Source organism: Rhincodon typus, chromosome 6 (assembly GCF_021869965.1).
Source record: "Rhincodon typus isolate 14 chromosome 6, sRhiTyp1.1, whole genome shotgun sequence".
Taxonomy (NCBI): domain Eukaryota; kingdom Metazoa; phylum Chordata; class Chondrichthyes; order Orectolobiformes; family Rhincodontidae; genus Rhincodon; species Rhincodon typus.
Genome location: NC_063337.1, coordinates 14162836 through 14170773, shown reverse-complemented (window position 1 = coordinate 14170773; position 7938 = coordinate 14162836). Strand labels below are relative to the sequence as shown.

The 7938-nt window shown below is 45.9% G+C and overlaps 1 protein-coding gene across 1 annotated transcript in view; it reads left to right on the top strand.

The window, feature by feature from the left end:
* Window positions 1–2848: 2848 nt before the first annotated feature.
* The window catches only part of si:ch211-269e2.1 (cohesin subunit SA-2), a 126015-nt gene continuing 120925 nt past the window's right edge, over window positions 2849–7938 (top strand). The window contains exon 1 of the mRNA XM_048597887.1: window positions 2849–2924. The gene's annotated coding sequence lies outside the window, so the exon portion shown is untranslated. The remainder of the gene's footprint in view (window positions 2925–7938) is intronic.

Sequence of the window (7938 nt, the reverse complement as noted above, 5' to 3'; positions counted from 1 at the left end):
TGGTAGGGGGAGGGGAGATTTTGAAACTTGTGAAATCCACATTGATACCATTGAGCTGCAGGGTTCCCAAGCGGAATATGAGTTGCAGTTCCTGCAACCTTCTGGTGGCATCGTTGCGGCACTGCAGGAGGTCCAGGATGGACATGTCGTCTGAGGAATGGGAGGGGGAGTTGAAATGGTTCGCGACTGGGAGGTGCAGTTGTTTATTGCGAACCGAGCGTAGGTGTTCTGCAAAGTGGTCCCCGAGCCTCCGTTTGGTTTCCCCGATGTAGAGGAAGCCACAACGGGTACAGCGGATGCAGTATACCACATTGGCAGATGTGCAGGTGAACATCTGCTTGATGTGGTAAGTCTTCTTGGGGCCTGGGATGGGGGTGAGGGAGGAGGTATGGGGGCAGGTGTAGCACTTCCTGCGGTTGCAGTGAAAAGTGCCGGGAGTGGTGGGGCTGGAGGGGAGTGTGGAGTGGACAAGGGAGTCATGGAGAGAGTGGTCCCTCCGGAAAGCAGATAAGGGTGGGGAGGGAAAGATGTCTTTGGTGGTGAGGTCGGATTGCAGATGGCGGAAGTGTCGGAGGATGATGCGTTGGATCTGGAGGTTGGTGGGGTGGTACGTGAGGACGAGGGGGATTCTTTTTTGGTTGTTATTGCGGGGACAGGGTGTGAGGGATGAGTTGCGGGAAATGTGGGAGACACGGTTGAGGGCGTTCTCGACCACTGAGGGGGGGAAGTTGCGGTCCTTGAAAAACGAGGACATCTGAGATGTACGGGAGTGGAATGCCTCATCCTGGGAGCAAATGGGGCGGAGGCGAAGGAATTGGGAATAGGGGATGGCATTTTTGCAGGAAGGTGGGTGGGAGGAGGTGTATTCTAGGTAGCTGTGGGAGTCGGTGGGCTTGAAATGGATATCGGTTTCTAGGTGGTTGCCCGAGATGGAAACAGAGAGATCCAGGAAGGAGAGAGAGGTATTAGAGATGGTCCAGGTGAACTTAAGGTTGGGGTGGAAGGTGTTGGTGAAGTGAATGAACTGTTCCAGCTCCTCGTGGGAGCACGAGGCGGCGCCGATACAGTCATCAATGTAACGGAGGAAGAGGTGGGGTTGAGGGCCAGTGTAGGTACGGAAGAGGGATTGTTCCACGTAATCTACAAAGAGGCAGACATAGCTTGGGCCCATGCGGGTACCCATGGCCACCCCCTTTGTCTGTAGGAAGTGGGAGGAATTGAAAGAGTTGTTGAGGGTGAGGACGAGTTCGGCTAAGCGGATGAGGGTGTCAGTGGAGGGGGACTGGTCGGGCCTGTGGGACAGGAAGAAGCGGAGGGCCTTTCGGCCATCTGTATGGGGAATGCAGATGTAGAGGGACTGGACGTCCATGGTAAAGATGAGGTGTTGGGGACCGGGGAATTGGAAGTTCTGGAGGAGGTGGAGGACGTGGGTGGTGTCACGGACGTAGGTAGGGAGTTCCTGGACCAAGGGGGAGAAAATGGAGTCTAGATAGTTGGAGATAAGTTCGGTGGGGCAGGAGCAGGTGGAGACAATGGGTCAACCAGGGCATTCAGGTTTGTGGATTTTGGGAAGGAGATAGAAGCGGGCGGTGCGGGGTTGGGGAACGATGAGGTTGGAGGCCGTGGGTGGGAGGTCACCTGAGGTGATGAGGTTGTGGATGGTTTGGGAGATGATGGTTTGGTGCTCGGGGGTGGGGTCATGATCTAGGGGGCAGTAGGAGGAGGTGTCGGAGAGTTGGAGTCTGGCCTCGAAAATGTAGAGGTCAGTGCGCCATACTACAACTGCGCCTCCCTTGTCCGCGGGTTTTATGGTGAGGTTGGGATTGGAGCGAACGGAGCAAAGGGCTGCACGTTCTGCGGGGGAGAGGTTGGAGTGGGTGAGAAGGGTGGAGAGGTTGAGGCGATTGATGTCTCGATGGCAATTGGAGATGAAGAGGTCAAGGGAGGGTCGGAGGCCTTGGGGTGGTGTCCAGGAGGAGGGGGCGTGTTGGAGGCAGGAGAAGGGGTCAGTAGAGGGACGGTTAGGTTCACGGTTGAAGAAGTAAGCATGGAGGCGGAGGCGGCAGAAAAACTGCTCTATGTCCAAACGTGACCGGTATTCGTTGATGTGTGGGTGGAGGGGGACAAAGGTATATTGTTTGAGAGAACTTATTGTGCACAAAGCGGCAGCTAGCTTCCTACATCAGAAGAGTACTTGCACTTGAAAAGTGCTGAATTACCTCTAAAACATTCTGAGATGACTGGAGACTTTGAAAGGCAAATGTAAACAGAAATTGACAGTTTTGATGAAAGACTTGAAACGTTAACTCTTGTTTTCTCCTCACAGATGCTGTCCAGATCTGCTGAGTTTCACCAGCAATTTCTGCTTTTGTTTCAGATCTCCAACATCCACAGTTTTCCTGGCCCCGAAGCGTTAACTCTGTTTTTTCCTTCACAGATGCTGCCAGGCCTGCTGAGCTTTTCCAGCAACTTTTTTTTTGTCCACAGTTCTTCGTCTTCTTTTACTATACAAACGTGAGCGGGGCTGTTGTGGTGCAGATGTAGTATCCCTATCTCTGGGATAGAAGGCCCAGCTCCACCAGCTTTAGAGGTGTGTCATAACACGTGAACAGGTTGATTAAACATATCTTTAAATGCAAGTACAAACTGAAATGCTGCTATGCGCCAGCAAACTCTAACTTTTTTAAAAAAATACTCTGCTGCAGCATAGAAACTATGGTAGTTTTTAAAAATGCACAAAATCGCTTGATAATGATAAACCTTTACAACAGAGGGCGACACAATCGCGGAAATGTGTTTTGAAAAAGCTTTTCTTTGCTGAATGCAAGACCAGCAGATGGCAGTGACAGTCCATTCGTCGGCAGTAGCAGGAAGAGAGAAGGAACGAACTGGGCATTGGAAAATCGGCGAGGCATTGCTAAACGGTAGAAGTTCGTCTTATTTTGTGTTACGTTGACTCGATTGCAGTAAGGCCAACCCTTGGACAACGTTGCATTTATTATTATGGCACAGCCTGCCTTCCTAATGTTCCCTTTGTCTGTGTGTGTCTGGGTGGGAATGGTTTGCAGATGTAGGGCCGCGCTCCTGCTGCTTTGTCAGACAGATCGATCCGGACACAGCGCAGTGAGGCGGGGTGGGCGGGGGGGGGGGTAGTATACCAAACCCGCTTGTGTGATTGACATGGGAATGGAGCAATCAGCAGGCGGCCTGCCACTACACTACAATGAGTAGCCAATGCCTTTTAAGGGAGGTTGGTGAAGTTTGGTTGAGTGGAAGGGTCAGGGAAGTTGCCAATTTCGGTTCCTCCTTGTCACCTACTGCTACAGTCTGGTTATTTTGTGTTGTGGCTGGGAGTTGTAAACTTCCCTAATGAAGAGTTCTGGCCTCTGCATTATAGAAAGGATGTGGTTGCACTGGAAGGGGTGATTCACCAGAATGTGGGGGATGGAGCACTTTCGCTGTGAAAAGAGGCTGTATAAGCTTGGATAACAAGGTGTAGAGCTGGATGAACACAGCAGGCCAAGCAGCATCAGAGGAGCAGGAAAGTTGACGTTTTGGGTCTAGACGTTTCTTCAGAAATTTTCCTCTGATGCTGCCTGGCCTGTTGTGTTCTTCCAGCTCCATACTAAATAAATCTAGTCCCATTTGCCAGCCTTTGGCCCATATCTATTTAAACCTTCCTATTCATATGCCTTTTAAATGTCACCAGCTTCCACCACATCAACTGGCCTCTCATTCCATACACAAACCACCCTCTGTGTGAAAATGTTGCCCCTTTTAAATCTTTCCCCCTCACCTTAAACCTATGCCCTGTAGTTTTGGACTCCTCCACCCCTTATCTATTTATCCTATCCATGCCCTCATAATTTTACAAACCTCTATAAAGTCACCCCTCAGCCTCTGATGCTCCAGGGAAAATAGCCCAGCCTATTCAGCCTCTCAAACCCTCCGACCCTGGCAACATCTTTGTAAATCTTTTCTGAACCCTTTCAAGTTTGACAACATCCTTCCAAGAGCAGGGAGACCAGAACTGCACACTCTATTCCAAAAGTGGTGTAACCAATGTCCTGTACAGCTGCAGCATGACCTCCCAACTCCTATACTCAATGCACTGACCAATAAAGGTCAGAAATCACACAACACCAGGTTACAGTCTGTTCAGCATTCTAATATGTTGCAGGAAGTGTTCAGACATCCCAAAAGTCAGATAATCCCTTTTTTTGAAATACAAGATGTTGCTGCCAGGCCAACATCCTCATCTCTTTTTTGAGTTAAGGAGTTTGGTTCGGCCAATCCTTGCACCACTTCAGAGATTTGAGTGCAAAGTCCAGTCTATACTGTGGGAAAGCAGGTTTGTTGTAGATGCCACCTTTTGGATGAGACCTCACACATACACCTTTTCTGGCCCCATGAGAGATTGCAAGATATCATTCCAAGGAAGATCAGGGATGTCCTTCAAAGTGCATTGGCATGGTCAGACATTGTGAAAGGCACTGTAGAAATCCAAATAGAAAATGCTGGAGAAACTGAGCAAGTATGGCAGCATCTGAGGAGAGAGAAACAAACTTTATGTTTCAAGTCTGGTATGACTTCTTCTGAAGGTTCAAGTAGGACTCAAAACATTGACCCCGTTTCTTTCTCTACAGATGCTGCCAGACCCATTGAGTTTCTCTAGCATTTTTCTGTTTTTATTTCAGATTTCCAGCATCTGCAGTATTTAATCTTTACTATATGAATGCAATTATATCAGACTACAAAATTATTGGATCAATTCAATAATTTGAATTCAGTGATTTTGAAGTACTGTAGACATTTTGCTGAATGTTGAATTGTGCACACTTTCTCACAGCACTGTGAGATGTACTTACACCTTAAACACTGCAGTGATTCAAAAAGCGAGCTCACCACTGCCTTCGCAAGGGCAATTAGGCTTCGTTAGCGACACCCACATCCTACAAATGGATGAAATAAAAAGTCCAGCCTGCTGGGAAACAGCGAATCAAGAAAAAAGTAATTGTTAAGCATGGAGGAGAATGCATGATGACTGAGAAAATAAGCAAAATATCAAAACCGCACCCCCGCTTTCTTCTACACAAAACCTGACATTCTAAAACACAAATTCAACAACTATATCCACAGCTTGACTGAACAAGTGAAATTTTGTTTAATAATATGGACTTCCAGACATTTTATCAACATGTGGAGGATGATTTGTAATTTGATCTATTTTTCTATTTCAGTCAAATCTTTTACACAGACAGGTCAAAAGTTATGGGGAGATGCTTATAATTGTCTGAATGTTAGTTGCAGGTAGACAAATATTCTGAAATCTAAAATGAAGATAAAAAGTGTTGGAAATTCTCAGCCGATGTGGCAGCATCTGTAGAGAGAAAAACAGCAAGAACATTTCAGATCAAAGTGACTATATAAATATTTATGGCCTCTTGTTTCAAACATGGTCAAACAGGCTGGCAAGAGGCAAAACAGTACTGATACAGATCTATTCTGAAAAATAAATGATGGATTAGGAAAGGACAACAGAAATTTACAAATGCTGTAACCATGAAATAAAAGGAGAAAAGTCTGAAACATATATAGCAGGCTAGTGAAAATCATAAAAAGAATGGAAGATTAATAATGAGGTTGTGACTCACCATCAGAGCATCTCAAAGAAAATCACGTACCAACCAGCACTTTTTTCTTTGAAGATGCACTGCCTTTCAGTGAATTCTAAAAATTAATCCAGAAAGTTCACTAATCAGTGTTGGGACCGCAATTGTTTACAGTTTACATAGATGATATGGAGTTGGGCACGAAGTGTGGTGTGTCAAAACTTGCAGATGACACTAAGGTGAGTGGTAGAGCAAAGTGTGCAGAAGACACTGAAAGTCTGCAGAGGGATATAGATAGTCTAAGTGAGTAGGCAAAGGTCTGGCAGATGGAGTACAATGTTGATAAGTGTGAAGTCATCCATTTTGGTAGGAATAACAGCAAAATGGACTATGTTTTAAATGGTAAAAAATTGCAGCACGCTGCTGTGCAGAGGGACTTGGGTGTCCTTGTGCATGAATTGCTAAAAGTAGGATTGCAGGTGCAGCAGGTAATTAAAAAGGCAAATGGAATTTTGTCTGCCATTGCTAGAGGGATGGAGTTTAAAAACAGGGAGGCTATGCTGCAGCTGTATAGGGTCCTGGTGAGGCCACACCTGGAGTACTGTGTGCAGTTTTGGTCTCCTTACTTGAGAAGAGATGTACTAGCACTGGAGGGGGTGCTGAGGAGATTCACTCGGTTGATTCCAGAGTTCAGAGGGTTGGATTCTGAGGAGATACTGAGTAGACTGGGATTATACTCATTGGAATTCAGAAGAATGAGGAGAGATCTTATAGAAACATATAAGATTATGAAGGGAATAGATAAGGTGGAGGCAGGGAGGTTGTTTCCGCTAGCAGGTGAAACTAGGACTAGAGGACATCGCCTCAAAATAAAAGGAAGCAGATGTAGGACTGAGGTCAGGAGGAACTTCTTCACCCAAAGGGTTGTGAATCTGTGGAATTCCCTGCCCAGTGAAGCAGTTGAAGCTACCTCGCTGAACGTTTTTAAGGCAAGGCTAGATAAATTTTTGAACAGTAAAGGAATTAAGGGTTATGGTGAGTGGGCAGGTAAGTGGAGCTGAGTCTCAAAAAGATCAGCCATGATCTTATTGAATGGCGGGGCAGGCTCGAGGGGCCGGATGGCCTACTCCTGCTCCTAGTTCTTAGATTCTTATGTTCTTATATAGACAAACAACATTGTTTCAGTTAATTCAAGGATACTTTTATGAGCAAACTGTGACAACTTTTATTTTTGGTAAAACATTGTCATTGTACCGCAGCGTTGGATTGTCATTCTGGCAAATATATTCTCGGATGTGGCCCTTCTTGCATTTTGGGGTGAAATCCCCATGTTTGCTTTTCCCAATTTGTTGAAATATAGGATACGGAGAAAGGTGGAATGGGGCTTTCTTCCATAGAGGATCAACAAAAGTATTGTGGGTGAAATAGTTTCTTCATTCAAGTCATCCCCTGTGATAGCAATTTTGACATTATAATCAGTCACTGGCCAAATTCCCTACAGGATTTATAAGTGACTTATTTCACTTATTGCCGCTGATTTTGGAAGTGGCTGATTATGATATCAGAGAATTAGAGAAATAAAAAATGAAAGCATCTTGACTATAATCAAGTCACAAGGATTATAAAAGAGAAGTGAAGGAACTGGAATAGATTCTAAAGATCATAACACATTTGTATGCACAGGGCAGCACCTTTTTGGATGTTCAATAGCCTCCACTTTGGGCAGAAATACTCAGCCCCACATTATTAGGACAACAAATTAAATTGTTGTGTTTGACCATGCCCTTTGTCCTTCAAATTTGGTTTTCCCTGCCATATGCATTCAAGAATACCAAGTCTTGGGATTTCTGCTACCCAACAAGGCCTGTGTTTTTAATGCGCTATTCCTGGACACTCCTCCTGGCCCTGCAGTTAAAGGAATGTATCTCCCTCATCTTCAACATCCTGCCCCCACTCCCAGGATTGCCCCCTGCTGGTAGTATTTTGTGTTTTCCGGGCATCTATGTTGGGACCTCAGATTTTCACCATAGTCTTATCAGACCACAGGACTACACTCTCATCAGAGAGAGAGAGACAAGTGGTGGTGGCTTAACCCAAGGGTCACTGTGCCTCAGATGAAGGAAGAGGTCAAGAAGGAGAATCCTCCTTGGTAACCTCAGCCAGTGCATTGAACGCACACTGTTGGCATTGCTCTGCATCACAAACTAACCATCCAACCAAAAAAGCTAACCAACTCCTTTTCACCATATGTGAATTGGATATAAAGGGAGACAAGGTTGTATATCTATGTTTGCAGGCACTACTTCAACAGGGACCATGTTATGTA